This window comes from Phaenicophaeus curvirostris, chromosome 8 (genome assembly GCF_032191515.1).
Source record: "Phaenicophaeus curvirostris isolate KB17595 chromosome 8, BPBGC_Pcur_1.0, whole genome shotgun sequence".
NCBI lineage: Eukaryota > Metazoa > Chordata > Aves > Cuculiformes > Cuculidae > Phaenicophaeus > Phaenicophaeus curvirostris.
In genome coordinates this window covers 18333049-18352226 of record NC_091399.1, presented here as the reverse complement: position 1 = coordinate 18352226, position 19178 = coordinate 18333049, and the positions used below count along the sequence as shown (strand labels likewise).

At 52.7% G+C, this 19178-nt stretch overlaps 1 long non-coding RNA gene across 1 annotated transcript; it reads left to right on the top strand.

Moving 5' to 3' along the window:
• Positions 1 to 210: 210 nt before the first annotated feature.
• LOC138723512 (uncharacterized) lies at positions 211 to 17712 on the top strand. The gene is made up of 3 exons (XR_011337887.1): positions 211 to 1179; positions 1679 to 1815; positions 17628 to 17712. It is a non-coding gene; the product is annotated as an uncharacterized lncRNA (long non-coding RNA).
• Positions 17713 to 19178: the final 1466 nt, after the last annotated feature.

Sequence of the window (19178 nt, the reverse complement as noted above, 5' to 3'; positions counted from 1 at the left end):
TATTATTCATGCTGGGCTGGTGCTGTGATGCAGCAGCTCTTGGTCTCTTGGTTTCTCCTTTTGTGAAGTTTCCTGCTTCTTCCAGGCTTGGCTGTATTGCCACCAGATCCAAGGGCACCTCTGTGGCAGGAGTGCTGGTGATGGGCGCTCTCCTCATCAGGTCCAGGCCAGACGCTCTCCTAAGCTGGCTAGAAGGCTATGGGACACAGGGCTGTGCTCATGGCTGTTTATTATACAGCAATGTGGATGCAGCTGGTGGGTTTGATGGCTCTTGCTTCTCCATCTCTCTTGTGCTAGATTGGATGTTCTTGCTCAGCTGTGGTGGCTCTTGGACCTACCGAAGCCTGACTAGCTGATGGCAGTTGTCATGACACCATTTCTGGCTCCGTGGGCTCAGGCACCAGCTAGAACCAAGGACTGTGCTTCTTGCTTGAGCACAGCCCTAAACAGAAGCATCTTCTGAATAAATCCGTGCAATTGCCACCTGCCTCTCAGCTTCTTAGCCTGGTTTCTCAGAGCTGCCAAGGATCCTTGACCTCTCTTTCAGGCATGGTTTCCTGCATGTATCAACCCTGCTTCGGTGTCGTGGAGCTATTACTGGCTTGTGGAACAGCAGCTTTGTTTACCTCGCAAATGCCTGCCCTTTCTGTAATGAGCCGTAATTCACCGTGGTTTATACAGTGCTCAGAGATACCTGGAGCAAGGAAGGTGTGCATTAAACCACCTCCTAAGCTGCTCTCTGGATCAGGGTTGCTCATCTCCTGGAGATGTAAAATGGGGAGGACAAGAGGGATGAGATTTGAAATGGGGAATAATTACCTAGCAGGGTGAAAGGGGCTGACTGGGTTGGAAACTGCTGGGAGCTGACACGCAGGCGCAGGTGAGTGGCTACGGCAGGCAGGCAGGGCAGCGGGATGAAAGATGGTTTTTTAAAGCATCTGCTTTCCTCTCTTCCTCTGCTTTATAACCTGTTTTTATAGAGACTGCAGAAGGAACGCATTTTTTTATTAGCAGCTTGGGAGTGGAGAGTAATAAAGATTAATTTTTTAAATAATTCCTTGCATTATCTTTTAATTTCCTGTGGCAGGGTTTGACTTTTAAATCTGCAAACGGAGTCAACTGCTCCTGTGCTCATCGGTTTGGAGGTGGCAGCTGAGGGAGCTGTGGGACTCAATGAAGGTGAGAGTGGCCCCAGCACTGAGTCTGGAGTCCCAGCCTCCCCTGGGCTCCCCACAGCCTCCCCTGGGCTCCCCACAGCCACCTCTGTTCCCTGACTGTAAAGACCTGTTCAGGTCTGGAGCACTGGGCTGTGTCGTTGTCCCAGGAGGTCTAATCCGTGCTAGAGCTCGTAGTGTCCGTTTTGCTTTCTTCTTTTGATGATAATGATGGTTTCTTGAGGAGGGAGACGTGACGGCCGTGAGACAGAGAAGTGGCAACGCTGTGGTTTGATAGTGACTGTCCACAGTCTCCACCCCAACCTCCATGATGCTCTGCAAGCCTTTTACCTGCTCAAGGCTGGCTTGCAGCGCAGCGAGGCCACCTTCACTGGACCAGGTGGCCTCACATGCCCTGAAAGGTGCCCCACAGCAAGGTGGGCACTGAAGCTGGGCAGAAGTGATGCCTGGCATGCAGAGACCCCAGTCCCAGCTTGCTTTGACCACTGACCTTCTCTTCACAGCTTGTTCTTCATCATATGGCCATGCTGAGTGCTTGAGTTTGCTCTGAAGTTCTGATATCTCTGTAGAACAAGTGGTGGAGGCAGAGAGCAGCCATTGTGGAGAACCAGCCAGTGAGGACAGAAGCATTTTGGCTGATGTGAGTATGAAAGCAGCTGTAGCTCAAGTTTGTAGAGTGGCCTTTGGGAAGATAAGCAAAGTGGGGAGTGTTGACTGTGTCCTGAAAAGGCATTTCAGTGGACTGCATCACTCCTGTGTGGGAACCAGGAATGGGATGAGGGGTTTTGGAGACGTCTGGGGATGGGGAAGAGCCGAATTGTGTATGGGATTGCTCTGACCCAGACAGCTCCTGGCTCCCTCTGACAGATGCCAGCTGGAGCAGGCTCTGTGCACGCCTCGGGGACTGCGTGCCTTGGCAGCCCTCTGATGGCCAGCTCCGCTGATCCAGCATGGGAGGACCATTCTCTCCCTCCTCAGACTGTGTCTCTGCATGGCTGGAAGATCCGCTCTGCATCATGGCAGAGGGGCTCCAGACTTGATCCAGCCTCACGGCTGCTCCCACATCTCCCCTTGGGAAGAGGAGAAGCTCACCTCAGCCCATCCCCAGGTATAAAGGTGGTTGCCCCATGCCAGGTCAGCTGCCTTTGTTGGCATTTTGCTGGGCAAAGCTGTCCTTGATGAGGTTTAGGTTTGCAGGGGGATGTGGACTGGTCTGGAATGGAGGTTGTGCGACTGCCTGGCACCAGACATCCCTCTCGCTGCAATAATTGTGGTTTGGGTTCTCATTTTGTACTTAGGCTGCAGGCTGATACCTTGTCCTGCTGGCCAGGCTTCATCCATCCTGGTCCTCTGGTGTCCAAGGAAGTGACACAAAGCTTTGGTGCGCGTGGCTCCTGCATGTTTTGGGTGGGAAAACACATTCCTCACCCCTCTTATATTTGAATCACCTTCCCTGGAGGTGTTTAAGGGACGGGTGGATGAGGCGCTGAGGGACATGGTTTAGTGTTTGATAGGAACGGTTGGACTCGATGATCCGGTGGGTCTCTTCCAACCTGGTTATTCTATGATTCTATGGTTTTCTGTGTCATGGGCTTAAAAAAGGACCCTGCCCTCTGCCAGCAGGACAAGACAGAATTGTCTTATGGATGCTCTTGATCTCAGGGGGAGGGAAACTGAGGTACAAAGATGCCTGTACCACACACACCCATCGGTCCCTCTGTGTGCAGCTGCTGGACCCATTGGCCCAATGAATAACCACAGAGCTGTGCTTTTCTGCCACAAGAAGGATCATTTACTAGAGTTACTGGGGTTCAGGAAAACTGGGGGGCAGTTCCCAGCTGTCAATATCCGTCCAAAAGAAGAAACCTTGCCTGTTGCGGTGGCTTCTTCTTGTGTTTTTCCTTCTGAAGTCACATAGAGAAAAATGGACATAAAGAGCAGCAGGGAGAGAGCTGTTAAAAAAGCTTAAAGCTGTCACAAGGCAGTGCTTAGTTTATGTGCAGTGAAGTATACAAATAAGTTTTTGGCTTGTTGGTTGGAGCTGAGGAGCAGGGTTTTTTTGTGTGATAAATATGTTTTATGGGTCTTTTATGGGATTTTTTAAAATGCCTGTCCCAATAAATTATTTACCGGGTTAACAGAAGATGGAGAAAATTGTTCCAACTGTATTGCTGAGCATCTAAATCCCAAACTTTTACTGGGGTGGAAGGACCCTCTGAATTCCTGTGGTCTTATAAAAGATGGTCCTGATATACTGTTTGTCTGCAACATTCCTCTGGAGGCCAGGTCCCCAGCCAACCCCAACACTCATAATGTCTCCAGGAGGCCCAGGACACCAGGTTTCAGCCTCTCAGCATCTGCTCCTGGAGATGGATAGCATTTCCCTCCACCGCTGGCTCTCACAGCTGTAAATCTCTTGATAGTCTCTGACTCTTTAAGTTTCCAGAAGGTCTCAGAAGCATAATGGTCCTTCCAGGTGTGAAATGGGAAGTAGAAATCACTCACAAAGCAGCAAGGATTTTGAAGAATCCCCTTAGCCCCTGCCATACGGGCTGGAAAGGCTGCCACATAGTCCTGCAGATAATGGGGCATCTTTCTACCTCAGGTGTCCACATGGGTACGTTTCTCCTTACTTGGTATCAGCTGCTGCACAAGGTTCTGCTCGCTGCTGGCCTGGTCTCCGTGGCAAAAGGGCTGAAAATAGCTTTTGTGGAGGTGAAATAAAACTTTATGGCATTCCAGCCACAGTCTATAAATACATCTCTTGCGGGATTGGACCAGGCTTTAAGAAGTTCTGTAACTCTCCTTCTCTGCTCCTTCCAAGGAGATGGAGGAAGGAAAGGGCTGGAGTTCCTACCAAGGGTCCCTGCCTCAGGACAGGGCAAATACTTTGGCTGCATCCTAGTCTTCAGAGAAAGAGTGGGATTAGATTTAACCCCTGGTAGGGTTTAAAAGACATACAGTTGTTAATGCAGTGGTTTTTGTAAGGACTCTGGTCGAGAAAAATGCATCCCTGTGTGATTAAGCTGGGTATAAATAAATTTAGATGGGGTTTTAGAAGCAGTTTCTGAGGCTTGAAAGAGATAACTCTGGAGTGGCCTTCAAAAGGGATGGTGGGTGGGAAGGGACAGCCGCTGTTTCAAGATAGCTCTCAGTATTCATGGGGTGGATTATTCATTCAGAGCCCTTCCAGAGGGAAGAGCCCTTGCGCATCTGATGTGTTGAAGTGAGACCGGATTGATCTTTGTTCATGCTGTCTTTAGCTTCTATTAATACTACGCCTCAAGGCGTCTGCTGTCCTCCACGGGGTCCAGGGAGGAATCCTCATCTCCACTGATGCTCACTCCGGCTCCTGGATTTGGTGGTGGTCCTGTCTGTCTCTGAGGTGGTGGAGAGTGGCCACAGCGGAAACGCATCTGGGGACGGGGAGTAGTTTAGCTGGTCAGCCAGCAAGGGAGCACAGGACTTTATTTGGCTTCCTTAGATCTTACAATTTTCTGAAATAACTCCACTGCTGTTATAAAGCCCCAAGAAATTCATGGAGTCATTAATCTTCCTCCTTTGCTTGCCGTGCCATGTTATAGTTGGTGGGGCTTGGACTTCCCTTGGGCTGGTCCTGCAACCTGGGGCATGGCCGTATCTCCAAACCATTTGGTCTAATAGAAACACTAGGGTGGAGATCCTGGATGTCCCGAGCTGCCCTTCTGAGCTGTCCTAAGCCTGGAGGGAAGGCAAGCGGTAGAAAGGGGGCTTGCTCCTCTCATCTAGGAACTGGGCCAGCAGGGACAGACCCGTAGCATCCGTTCTCCTGGCCAGTGCCTGCCAAAGTTTCGTGGCACGTTGGCTGCACCCCAGGGGCTGTCGGTGCTGGTGCCCATCTCTGCGCTGCGTCCTGGCGAGTGAGCCAAGCTGGGCTGAGGGCTCCAAGCCCGTGAATCATTAAGGCTCCAGCATGGGAAAGGTTTAACCTAGAGCCGTGTGTTTTAGTGGGTGATGTTTGCTGGGGTCAAGGCTGTGTGGTTTGGCTTTTATGCTGGCAGAGGGAGGCTAGGGGGGAGAGGAGGCTTCTCATTGCAGGGAACAGAGGCTGGTTCAGTTCTGATGTTTGCTTTAGAGGAAAAAAAAAATGACACATCTCCTCATGTCCGTCTTATTAATTGTAAACACGTCCTGCCAGTTTGGCAATGGATGCTGTAAATTTAAATGAGGATTAAGCCAGCATGGGGCAGGCGTAAGGAGCCCAGATGATGTGTGTAGGCCAGGCTTAGCATCTTCTCCCGCTCGCCCCAGACTATGCAGCACGACTCCACTGACTTCGGTGGCATTTCCTCCTGGCTCGTCTCCTCATGATGGGAATTGGACTGCACATAATTGAAAAGGATGGGGCGTCTGCCAGCAGACTGCGAGCCACGTTCCCCTTGGCAGCTTGAGCTTGCTGGTGGAGGACAGGGCAGACGGGCTGGGGTGGACACCCGCGTCAGGGGGCAGCGAGCAGCCTCAGCATCACAGGGAACCCAAATCCATCTCCACCTGAACCTCTCTGGATATAGCTCCCCATGGTGCAGGGCTTGTCCATGCCCAGAGGGGGACTGCTGTCTCCAGCTGCTGTTGCATGAGCAGTAACTTGCTCTCGTTCGTGATCTCCCCCTCGCTGGCACCAGGACAGACATGTGCATAACTGCTCCTCCGAGCAGCTTTCTGAAGCAAGAACTTGATCTTGATAAGCATCCTGTGATCTGGCTGGCTGTCGCTGACCCTGGGCTTTGCACCACCGCGTCTCCCTGCCCGAGCATCAGTCAAGAGAAGCCGAGGGAGGTAAAAGGCACCTGGGGTTTGCGCAGTCCCGAATGCCAACGAGAGGTCGACGTGCACGGACGGTACAGCTGCCCTTGCTGTAAGGCCAGTGATCAAGGCACGAGGGTGTTGTAAATCCAGCACCTACAAAGATGCTGGGAACAAAGCAGGGCAGGATCTGCATTTCAAAGAGTGTTGTTTCTGTGAGCGTGCAGTGAGCAGACGCGCACGCCTGCCGCCAAGGTGCAGAGAAGAAGCTGTTTGAACTACGGGCTCTGGGAGCCCGTAACTGCCAGCTCCACATTCAGGGCATGGTTAAAGGAAAGCTTTGTAACCTTGCGCTAATTAAACAGTGCTGAGCCTGGGAGGTGATGCCTGGCGAGCACGACTGTGCTAAACAGGGGCTGCGTCAGATGATGATGTTTTGAAACCTGGCTCTGCTTTCAAGTGTACCTGGTCCCTCACCTGGCCACTAATGACAGAAACATCCCTGCTGCTCAATCAGAGCTGGCCGTGCCGGCACTAGGAGACCCTCCTAGGGAGAGCCAGGTCCTACCTTAAAAAGCCTTTAGTCCAGGCAGGGCGGGCACTCATAGAAGTAGGAGGTGAAAGAAAATCCAGAGATGATGGAATGATTTGGTTTTGTCTTCCAGTTATAGCAAAGATTGAGTTCGGAACGACTGGATACAGCCAGAGCTCCAGCCTGGGCTCTGTCACTGGACAGCCCACTGTCAGTGGGCTCCTTCACTGCGTACAGCTTCTTTTTAAAAAAATGGGGTTGGTTTGGCAGTGAATTGTTATTTCTTGTTGGTATTTTCTAGAAGGTGGGTGGTTTCCAGTATTATGGCAGGATTTTCATTTCTCTGCATTGGCCAACTCGGTGGGGGCTGGAACATCTCATCCCCAGCATCCCGCTGGCTGCCGTCATGCTCCCAGAGCAAATGTTTTGCTGGGGGAAGAAGGAGCATCAGCAAATCCCAATTTCTGAGTGACTCCAGCCTGCCTTGCCTGGCGTGGAGTCGTGACATGCTCAGTTTGCAGATATCCCCGAGCGATGGATGAGCAGACTTCTGCTATCCTTGGAAGCCCTGCTGGCATCGGGACCCTCAGAGCCGAGACCTGGAGGAGGATCCTGATCCCTGGCTTGTGTTGAAACCTTGCAGTACCTCAAAGAGGCTGGAAGGAGGGGCAGTTAGAGGGGGAGATGCTTCCTCTGGGAAGCAAAATAAAACAGAGCGAGGCAGCAGCTGGACGTAGCAAAGACGACAGCTTAATGTTGCCCCCCTGCCCCCATCACCAAATTGAGTGGGAAGCAAGGATGGTTTTTATGAAGAAAACTCTTTCGTATTCGTCCAGGTCAACCACCTGTCTGGGTCACTGGAGTGCAGTTATTTACATCTCGGAGAGCACCATCAGGGAAATAAAACCAAAAAGAAAGATGAAAAATCCCATCTGTGCTGCTCAAATCAGCTCGGTTCACTTGGGCTGTGGTCCAGAAAAGCACTTAAGCGTGCGCGAACGCCTCCCTGGGCGGCAGCGTGTGGCATCCCTGCCCGGGGCAGGTCAGCAGGGGGTTTGCTGTTGACGTTTTTAGCCAGGCATCATGGTGAGGAGCTAGGGATACCTTGGTCCTGCCTCCCTCTTTTGCATCATCCTCATGAGATCTTATGCAAGGTAGCCCCTCTTGGCGATTCCTGATTTGATCGTGGCTGAGCCAGGGCTGGGAACTTACTATACTTTTAATTTTTTTCCTTAAGTGACCCTGCCTGGGAGACATTGAAACCTTACTGGAATTGAGGACTTGCTCCTTCCTACTGGGATGACTGGAGGCCTGCAGGACTTCACCCTGAGGCAGGACAGCTTCCCTCAGAAAAACAGGTACTTCAGGGTTGCTGGGATAAAAAACAAAGTCCTTCAGTCATAGGACTGGCCTTAAGCCAGCCTCCCTTTCAAGGCTGCACCCATGCAGTTTTGCTCCTGCACCCACAGAGACCTCAAGCCCAGTTGCTAGCGCTGGTGTGGCTGTGGGACCTGCGTGGGAGCAGCAGCGCCTTTCCAAAACACCCACGCTGGCAGGAGACTGAGGGTTAGATGAGCTTCTCCTTTGGCTCAGAGCACTCCGACAGGTGGCAGAGTGATGGTGAGCAGCTCCAGTCTGAACAGGCTGGACCGCTGGGCTGAGTCCAATGGCATGAGGTTTAACAAGGCCAAATGCCGGGTCCTGCACTTGGGGCACAACAACCCTGTGCAGTGCTACAGACTAGGAGAAGTCTGTCTAGAAAGCTGCCTGGAGGAGAGGGACCTGGGGGTGTTGGTTGACAGGGACTGAACAGGAGCCAGCAGGGGCCCAGGTGGCCAAGAAGGCCAATGGCATCTTGGCTTGGATCAGAAATGGCATGACCAGCAGGTCCAGGGAGGTTCTTCTCCCTCTGTACTCAGCACTGGTGAGACCGCTCCTCGAATCCTGTGTTCAGTTCTGGGCCCCTCACCACAAGAAGGATGTTGAGGCTCTGGAACGAGTCCAGAGAAGAGCAACGAAGCTGGTGAAAGGGCTGGAGAACAGGCCTTATGAGGAGCGGCTGAGAGAGCTGGGGGTGTTTAGCCTGGAGAAGAGGAGGCTGAGGGGAGACCTCATTGCTCTCTCCAACTACCTGAAAGGAGGTTGTGGAGAGGAGGGAGCTGGCCTCTTCTCCCCAGTGACAGGGGACAGGACGAGAGGGAATGGCCTCAAGCTCCACCAGGGGAGGTTTAGGCTGGACATTAGGAAAAAATGTTTCACAGAAAGGGTCATTGGGCACTGGCAGAGGCTGCCCAGGGAGGTGGTTGAGTCCCCTTCCCTGGAGGGGTTTAAGGCACGGGTGGACGAGGTGCTGAGGGACATGGTTTAGTGTTTGATAGGAATGGTTGGACTCGATGATCCGGTGGGTCTCTTCCGACCTGGTGATTCTATGATTCTATGATTCCACGGCTGAGACCAGAGCTGGACCTGATGTGTTCCACCCCTATGGGGTGTCGCATCTTCAGCGCGCGGTTGCGCATACGCTGTTTTACAAACCTTGGCAGGGTCATTAACGGAGAAAGGAAAGGAAAAAGCAAAGGCTGCAAATGGATCCCAAAGGGATTCCCTGTAGCAATTAGCTTTATACTTGAAAACATACTTCCAATCTTTACTGCCTGCTCTTGGTATTTGAAATAATTTTCTACCCGATAAACCTTAGGAGCCCCCAAACATAATTTTAGCGATTCATTAATTAACAACAAGGCGACCCAATGGTTCAAAAGCTGAGCAAAACCCAACGCATACATTAAGAAGCAAGGTTCCTGAGGTGCTCACCAGGGCAGCGCGCAGATGCAAGTGCTTTATGTAGGACATCACCTAAAGCCCGGTGGGATGGCTGGAGTGCAGGGCGGTCTGGGGTCTCGTTTTCTGGCTGGCACCTTCTGTGTTGGACAACAACACTGGAATTTGAGAGGATTTGAGCTCTCGCAGAGCTCTTGTTTAGTTTTCAGTCCTTCGTCATGAAGAATTTTGGATATCTGTTAGGTTTAGGGAGGTTTCTAAATCTGAAAAACCCCACTTAACATTCCTGGTGCATTGTAGCAGGGAATTTCAGGAGTTAGACGTGCAGTATATCCCTTGAGCTGCTGTGGAGTCACCCACCTTCCCTTTCCTTTGATATACGCCCCCATGGGCGCCTTAACCAGCAGGGCCAGCTGAAAATCCCTGGTGAATCCTCACCCCTGGCTCCCTTGGCAGTAATTCACGTTGGAGGGAAACACAAACACTCAGGTCCCCAATTGCTTCTGAGGGTGCAAGCCCTTCAGTCAGAGCTTGTGAAGGCTCCTGGGCCGGTGAGGACATCAAGGGGAGGAAAGATGGACTCGCCGTGCTGGGTGGAGCTGGTGCACATAGAGCTGGGCTCCCCCGAGCCCAGTTAACTGAGTCCCAGAACCCTTTGGGACTGACTCCTGTCCAGCTTCTGCAGAGCGTGGGTAAGGGTTGGGGGAGCATTGCCACAAGGAGGTTGGATCTGCTCCCCACGGGGCTCTACCAGGGGAGGTCTGGAGCCTGCTGTGGGCTGGTGGAGACTGATGCGCTGCTGTGATGCCTTCGTTGGGTCTCAGTATTTGGGAGATGGCCAGCTAGTAGGTGACAGGGGTTGTGAGAGTGGGGGCCCTACTGGTTGCTGCTATTGTAGAGGCCATGGTGGAGGCAACTGGAGCACCAATCCGGTGCCACCAGGTCTCTGTGTGCGAGGTAAGCTTGTAATCTCCTACTTAACAAAAGATGGGAGGTAGCATTACAGGCTGCTGCCGCTATCTGGCTTTTCAGCTATCACAGACTCATCCTGCTTTATCTGTTGCATGTGAAATATCCCGTGTAAAGCTACGCAAAGCTGCAAAGCTCCCGTAATCCTTCCTAAAGCCCCCCTGCCCCTCTGTGCGAATATTGTAGTAGATGACATGCTTATTAAACTCGCTCCGTGGAAGTTTTACTTCCAGCCAGTGATGATAGTCTTGAAATGCCATGAAGGTAATAATTACATCACGTCGTCCTTGATCCAGATTTGGTGTGGTAATTGTTCGCACCCGCTGTTTGCCGTTTAAGCAATAGTAGTTGCAAGGGAAGTGTCGTGGTTTGATCCCAACTGGGTAACTTGCTGGATGTGGGAGACCTGTGCTGGCTTTTGTCACCCACCGCTCTTTGCCATTGAGCTAGTCCCGATCAGAGCAATGTTCCCAGGCCACTCCAGAGCTCCTCTGGCACTAGGACAGTCTGAAAAGGGGTGGAAGGCACAGGGCTGTGTGGAGGTGCCTTCAACTTCCACCTCTCTGAAGTTTCAGAGAGAGAACTGCTGGCAGACATCTGCCGTCGGTCGTGAGTGGGGAGTGATGAGCTGGGTTAGCATGACACTGATGTAAATTTAAATCCTCCTTTTGCTCTCTCCGCTAGCAGCCCTGTATTTTCAGGAAGAAAGAGAATGGGAAACAACTTTTTTAATGAAGTAGAGCATTTAAATTCTCTTTATATTTAGTCCTATCTGGAGCTCTTTACCCAAATGAAGCAGAAAGCGTTTACAGCTGTATTTTCCATCGCGCCAACCGAGGAATATATTCATTTGCAGTAACATGGCACTCAATGATGTGGAAAATAAGCTCCCAAAATTGCTCTCACTATGAAATGGTCTCAATGACCAGGAAAAGCCCGTTTGGATTCCACTGACCAATCACTTTGGTTATGATAAAAATTAATTTGGTCGCGTACCTGAGCTGTGGCAGAGTAGACACTTGGCCCTGAGGCAGCTCTGCGCGGGAGCCTGCTTGGGGCTGTCTCCTCTGCTGCAGCTCCCACCGCTCCTGCTCTCGGCTTTGCTTGCCCAGGAGCCCTGGCTGAGACCCTGGTGCCTCCAAGGGCTGCCTGTCGGTGGCACGAGGATGCACAGCAGTTGAGGTTCTGCTCTGCATCCACCACGTGGCCACAGGAGGGGACAATGCCAGTGCCTCGGCAGGGCTGGCTCATGGTCGGTGGCAGCGTCTCTGCCCACGGCCACGACGCGCAGGCTTAGATGCACAGGAGTGCCCATGACTGGCAGGCTACGAGTAGAGGAGATGTAAATGGGGTCTTCTCCCCCTCTGCAGCAACGCGAGGAGGATGTGAGCAGAGCGTTAAGCAGGTACCGACCGAACGTCAGCAGGGGGTTCTGCTGATTGCTTGTGATGTCTAGTCCAACTCCATCAGCACAAGCAACAGTTGCTACTGGAAATGTAATTAATAATTAAGCACTCGACGCTGGCAGGTGTCAGCAGGAATCTGTGGGGCCTGGTATCCCCCGTGTCGACACCTCCCTCTGCCCTTCGCTGCCTGGATCAATACTGGCTACGATGCAGATTCATGCCTTGAAGAAATATCCTGCTGGTGGTATTTCCGCAGTGGGGATGGTGGCTGCCTGCTGCTGGGGCTGTGGGCAGCGGGGCTGGGGCTGAGTGCTCCCTGCCTGGCCATCAGGACTGGAGCATTTCAGTGACATTTCCTAGCTCCATCAATCCCTGCCGAGGATGTTCTGTGGGCCTTTTCTGTCCTCACCGTACAGACAGAGTGACTTCGGGTGGAAACAGGTCAGCAGTGCTTCTCTGCAAGCATCGAAGACCATGAGCATCCCCTCCTAGGGCTGGCACAGCCACCACAGGGCTGATGAGGGTGGCTGGGCTGCAGGCGATGGAGAAAGGAGGCTCTGTTCTAGCAAAGGAGAGAGTTTGCAGCCAGGGTTGACGGCCCGCAGAGGAGCCATCGCAGTCCTGGGTGGCAGAGAACAGCACCTTGATGCATTGCAATGTCTTGCTGAGATGTCCTCTGGCTTACCACAGCCTTGGGACTCCCCTGTATCGCAGGCTCAGCCAGCATCGCTTTCACACACAGCTTTGGCTGCTGCCTGTGATGATTCAGTCTTCTTCAAGCTGGCTTTTATTTTTAATTACCTTTTGCTTCTGAAGATCGGCTTTGCTGGTTGCTTTTTTCCCCAGTTTTTCTCTTTAAAGGCCAATGGAGTTTAGGCTCCTTGAGAAAGTGTGTCAGCTTTGAGGAAGGTGCAGAGCCTTTCACCCACGTAGCAAAGTGTTGATTTCCTACCACAGGGCTGAGTGATGCTGATTCTCTTATTAAACTGCACTTAGAGGCAGCGGCTGTGAGGCAGGGATGAAGAGCTTCTCCAATAAGTTGGAGCTATTCATTATTAAATTATCTTCATTCACTTGAACATCTCATTTTCATTGAATTAGATGAAAAGTGCTTAAAGGCAGCTGCTGCGGCTGCTTGGAGGCTGCCAGGAGCAGCATGCGAATGTCACTGCTGGCCTCTCCTCCCTCACCAGCTGCATCTGACCCTTTCCATGGTGTGGCTGGACCTCATGGCTGGTGAAAATCTCCTGGAGATAGATGGGGAGTTGCACCAGCCGATGGCCCAACCTCGGAGATCTGGGCTCTCAAGCTCTACGAGGCAAGGAGGAGGCAGGTAGCATGGGGTGGGCAGCAAGGACATCACAGTGCACTTAAAAACGAAGCTAGCCAGACTCTGGATGCTCTTGAGAAACACCAGTGGTGGCATCAGCTGCCTGCCTGCACCTTCCCTGCTCCTGCTGCCCTTTCGCCTCCTGGGCAGCAACTTGTCCCCACTCTGGGCAGCTACTGACAGCCTTGGGCCCAGCTTTAGCTTCAGTCCTCTATTGCAGATGAGCTGTTGTGAGTCCTGGTGGTTATTTTTGTGGGAGGATGCCATCTGGCTGCCTGATTTCTCCGCTTTCACCTTGGCGCGAGTAGCTGGCACCCAGCCCCATCGCTCAGCACCAAGCCAGGGGGCTGCTGTCTGGACTCGCCAGCCTGCAGCTCTTCAAGGGGTTTGTGCATCCTGGGCTGGTTTAAAGCTGCCCTCTAGGCACAGGAGGATTTTGTCTTGAAGCAAAAGACCTTGGACATGGCGTGCTGAACCCAGGCACCACTGTTTGTATGTGTGTGCATCCCAGTTGTATGTAAAGCTGCATCTTTCCCTAGGACAGCTCAGAAGTAGGACACCTGGCTGCTACTCAGTCTCAAATGTTCTGGGAACAGCCTACAGCCACACCGGCAGTGGAAATTCCTTTACTTTGCTGCCCTGGGCACTGTCAAGTCCTTCACACCTCCTCCTGCAGTTTCTCTCTCTTTCCCAGTGAGGAACCACCAGTCCCTTGGACCAGCTCCTCAACAACTGTTGCTTGTAAACCTCGCACAAAGAAACCACTTTGATCAACACGCTTGGATTTCAGCCTTCAGCCTTGATCAAGGCAGGGGGAGGGATGAGCGGGAGTACTCGAAGGCTCTTTGGGGATGGTCTAGAAAACAAAGATTATTCTCCAAGAAAAACCTGCTTCAAAGTAAGAGGCGATGCTGTCAGAATAAGGGTGAACCAGGTGGGCAGAGGAGGAGGAAGGCTGGTTCTTAGGGCCCCAGCTGGGCTGGGCAGGTGTGGGTCCAGTGGGGATGGTGATGCTGGCATTGCCGTGGGGCTGGAGTCACTGCTGGGTGAGGGCAGAAAGCCAGAGCTGGGGACGTACTGTGAGGAGGGGAACACGTGCCTCCTGTTACCCTGCATTCTGCTGCAAATCTGATTTTCTCTGCGTCTTTGCTTTTTGGCTCTCCCTCCTTCCCCAGCCCTGGGGACGTGAGGGGGACAAAGTTTTCTGAGCTGGGAAGGGGCTGTATTTGCTTCCTTGCGTCACCAGTTTCCTCCCAGCCTTTAACTGGTTGGGATGGCACTGCGGGTTGGGTGTTGAGGATGAGAGCATGGCTCTGGGACAGGACCAGAGGGGTTTCAGCAGCTCCTTCCTTGCAAGCTGCGGTATGACTGCTTCAGCCATAAGCTCTTTGTGCTGGCTGAAGGGATGCATAGACACAGCTCTAGGTTTGGTCAGATCAGAGTTTCTGGTTAATGGTAATTAATGGCCAGGAGGAGACCTCCAGGGGCTCAGGGACCTTTTTTCCTGCAGCGGTGCTGCGTTACCTGGGAGGGGAGCAAGGACCAGGCAGAGATGCAGAACCTGGAGGTCCCCATGAGCAGGAGAAAGCTCTGGCCAGAAATTGCCCTCCAGCACCGACCTTCCCTGCTCCAGCAATCTTCCTTCTCTTCTTTTCCTGCTCCCTCTCCCTCCTCTCCGCTGTCGCCTTCCTCAGGTGTGCGCACACGCATTCACTCTCACCTTTCCTTTTGGCTGCAGATGGTAGGCAGGAAAACCAGCCAGCCAGATGTGTTTTTCATAGCTCCCAAGCCAGGCATAACTAAACATTTACATTTATTACCAATTAGAGGGGAAGCAGACTGTAGTTTTATGTACTGTATGTGTCTGGATGTATTTCAGTTTGTGACCTTACTTACACCACCACCCCCCCACCCCAAGCAGCTAAATCTCTCCTGGTTAGGAGGCAAACCCCCGGAGAGGATCTGCAGCACCACATCCCATCCCAGCATCCCAGCTCCCAGTCAGGAGATGACGTGGTCGCCCGTTGTGCAGGGATTTGCTTTGGGATGATGCTGAGCATCCCCAGGGACACCCCCTGTCACAGCCCTGGGGGCAGGGGCTGCTGTGGTGCCCAGTCTTCAGCAGGAGCCGTGTCCATTAACCCCGTGTATGGATTTGCACGCAACGTGGCTGTCAATTTATGTCTTGTGAGCGCTCGAAGCCCGTGGCTCCCGAGCCAACATCACAGCAGCTTTTTAGTGATGCTCGAGCCAACAGCAAAACAAAAACAAATCCATAAGCAGGCTTTGGGCCTCGCTGGGAGCAGGATAGGAGTTAAATGTGGTCGTGGTGGTGCCCGTTGCGTGGTCGCTAAGGGACGGATGTTTTAATGAAGACTGGATCCTGTCTAGCCATGGTCCAGCTGCAGGGTGGTCACCGCAGCACTGGGGCCATCGCATGGCTGCTTGCGTATCACTGCGAGGCCAGCAACTTAACCAGAGTTGGTTTGAGCCACAGGAGCTCAGGACAGGGTTTGTTTGTGACCAGCTAGCCTTGGACAGGTTGATAGACTCCCAGTCCTGCGGGGACAAGGACTTACTGGCTCACTGGGGACACTGGGTTTGCTATACTGAGACATCAGCTTTTGATTCTGCCTCAGAGCTACGGTTAAAATACAAAGGAAAAAAATCTCAGTCCCCAACCCCTTGGCAAGAGAGGAAGGGAGAAATGTGAGGTGGGGCCAGGGCACGTTGAACAAGAGCGTTCTTTGAATGTGGCCATCCCACATCCACCCTGGTACTGGGAATGTGCCCAGCGCAGCTCCCTCACCCACCCAGCTGGGATGCAGGATGCCGCGGCCACTGACCCCCAGCCCCCTGCCCACGCCTCCTCCCAGCTCCCAGCAGCTACCACAGCCATTGATTCAAGCTGCAACATCCCGATTCCTTCCTCCTGCTTTTGTCCTGGAGGCTGCCCTGTGAAACCCCTGGCAATCGCATCTGCAGCTCACCTCTGGCTGTGCCGCCTGGATCCCTGCGCCCAGCTCCGCTGTTGCTCAGGCAACAACCTCTGGGTTGGATGCAGGGTTTTATTTCCCTCCTCTCTCCAGGATGCTGCTGCTGGGGAAGCAGCCCAGGCACCGAGGGAAAGCCACTAAAAGGAAGTTGTGGAGAGGAGGGAGCTGGGCTCTTGTCCCAAGTGACAGGGGACAGGACGAGAGGGAATGGCCTCAAGCTCCACCAGGGGAGGTTTAGGCTGGACATGAGGAAAAAATTTTTCACTGAAAAAGTCATTGGGCATTGGAACAGGCTGCCCAGGGAGGTGGTTGAGTCACCATCCCTGGAGGTGTTTAAGGGACGGGTGGACGAGGCAATGAGGGGCGTGGTTTAGTGTTTGATAGGAATGGTTGGACTCGATGATCCGATGGGTCCTTTCCAACCTGGTGATTCTGTGATTCTATGATGACTTTCAGCAGTTATGTGCTGCTGCTGGGGATGCCAGAGGGATTCATTCCATCGGGGGAGGCTTTAGAAATGCAATATTTTATTGGAAGCCTATTAAACCATGGAAATGGTCCAACCAAACCCGTCGCTTGTGCGCATCTCATGGAGGGAGCCACCAGGGTCAGGCAGTCCCGCACAAGCGTTGGCCATCAGCCTTTGGTCTGGTGAGGGATGGAGAGGAGCAAGATGGGAGGTGCAGCTTCTACAGCTTCATTGATGGATTTGTCCCATCAGCAAGCCAATCAGCAGGCGCGGGCGATGCTCTACCTGGAAAGCTGGATTCAAGATTCAACAGTAACACTAATTCTTTCTTTTTTCCTTTCTTGGCAGCTGGGATGTTAAATGTTTTTCCACATGGTCTCTTGATTATTAATGGATTTTAGCACTTGACAAAGTAGAAATTAGGAGATAAAAGCTATTAGAAACTAATTTGGGTAATCAGTGATTCTCTTCCCCCAGGAGCCTTTCTGAGAGCACTGCTCCCAACCCCACTGCCGAGGCTCAGGAGAGAAGGGAATCTCTTTCTAACTGAGTTTCGTGGGCTTTAGAGGAGCTACTTGATTTATGAGGAGGTGGCCTGGATGAAGGGATGAAGCAGGCAGGATCCCAGCATCACTCTTCTCCCAGCAGCCTCCTGGGATTTATAGTATTTCATGTCCCTGGACACTATTTGGGGTGGTTTATATGTTGTATTTTTTTACTGTTATGTCGGTGGAACGACCATAGAAACTAGTTCAGGAAAACAATGCGGGAGATAAATCCTTGGTGGTGTGGACTTTCTCGGCAATGAAATGGGCTACAGGTGGAGAAATAGGTCCCCGAGACCCTTTTCTCCTCCAGTTCCCATCTCCCTGAAAAAATTGGGGTGAGTGAATGCCAGGAGCAAGGAAAGGGTGGAGAACCATCACAGGGAATCTATTAAAGGAAAGGCTGGAAGGTGGTGACCAATGTAGTGGCCGCTGCTGATTTTGGGACAGATTGGCCGCGAGGGCTTGCGGATCCTCAAACAGAACAGAGGCTGCCTGTGGGCTGCAAGAGCACTTTTAAATATGATTTGACTGATCTCTCTCCTTCTTTCCTTCCATCCAGCTGGGCTCTGCTCCTGGCTCACATAGCAGGAGGGAAAGCTCTGGCTTCCAGCTCCGTTTGGCTTTTTTTTTTCTCCACAGCTCTTTGCCCTCCGGGGACATCCCTCCAAAATCCACCAACCGTCACAATCCTCGGAGAAGGAGCAGAGCCAAGACGTCCCCTGGGAGCTCGGTCCTGTGGGCACTGGGGCCAGGGGGTCAGGATCTGGCCCGATGAGGTAAGTCCTCCAGCCAGGCTCCTGGCCATGAGTCAGCCCTGGCCCTGGCCACAGCGCTGCTGATTTACGGGGGCTGTGGTGGCACCCAGGGCAGGGCTCCTCTATTTAATGGGTGGGGGGATCGCTGCTGGCTGCAGCAGCTCCCAGCCCTGGCATCAGGGAGGAGAAAGCAATTTGCCATCAGCATCCGCAGTTCCCTGTGAGCTTTGCTGCTTGTAGAATGGGATGCTGTGAAGATAGGTTATTTGATGGTACCTGAAGAGGTCTTCAAGTTCTCATTGAGAGCTGGAAGCAGCTGGGGGGGGCACTCAATGAGGAGATCAAGGGCTGGTGGGGTTGGGTGGGTGCTAATTGGCAAGGTTATGATTTTCCATCTTTGCTTAGGGAGTAGTCGGTGGGCAGGGAAGAGAGGAGCCCCCTGAAGGCCCCACTAGAGTCATCTCAGGTCCTCACTAAGTTCCTGGGGGAATATGTGAGGGTGGCTGGGACCTCTTCCACACACTGGCAGCAGTTGTCCCCTGCCTCCTCCTTGCCTGCTCTTTGCAGCCTCTCCTGCCTTCTCCAGCGGCCGCAGCAGGAGGCTGAGGAGGAGGAAGAAGCCAAGGTCATCATCATTTCAAGAGCCTGTTAATTGTGCTCCCATGCTCTCCAAGAAGTGGCTATTTACCGCAGTAAATCCTCTCTGGAGAGGGGACCCCAGGGAGCGTGGTGTGGGAGGATGAGAGCCCTCCTTGTGTTTGAAAGAGACGGCAGAGAGATGGAGCAAGGAGGAAAAAAACAGCCCAGCATCGGCAAAGGGAGAAAATAGCCCAAAATAGAGAGAAACTGAAAATGTGCTGAAGCAGCTGATGACAACCCAAACAGCAGGAGAAGGCTCCTGCCTGCCAATTAACGAGGCTCTGGTGCTAATTTACTACCTCGACTGCACTTCTGAGCTCGTCAGAAGAAGGAGGGGTGGGTTGGAATGATGAGGCTAACGAAGAAATGGTGAGGTTTCAGCTTGCCTCTTGGCTACGCAGATGTTGCTGGGCTTTGGAGAGGGAGGAGGAAGAAAGGGAGGTGGGTGGTGAGGAGATTTCCTGAAGTGGAAAGGGGATGATGAGAAGTCTCTATGGAGTTGTGTTGGCAGAGCAGCTCCAGGCCACAGCACTACCTGCTGTGGGGATCCTGGTTTCCCAGGGTTCACATCCCAAGGTCTGCTTGGTAGGCTAGGAGAGTAAATGGTGATCCCATGCTGCCCAGGAGCATCTCTGGTACCTGTGGCGAAGCCGTGTAGTAAGGAAGAAGCTGGAGCAGCCCTTTGGAGGGGTGGAGAGCTCTGCAAGCAGCTTGCTATTGCCTGCACCCCCCGAGAAACGCTGTCAAACATAAACCAGTGCTGCTGGGCAGCTGCCTGGTCGTTACATGCAACTAA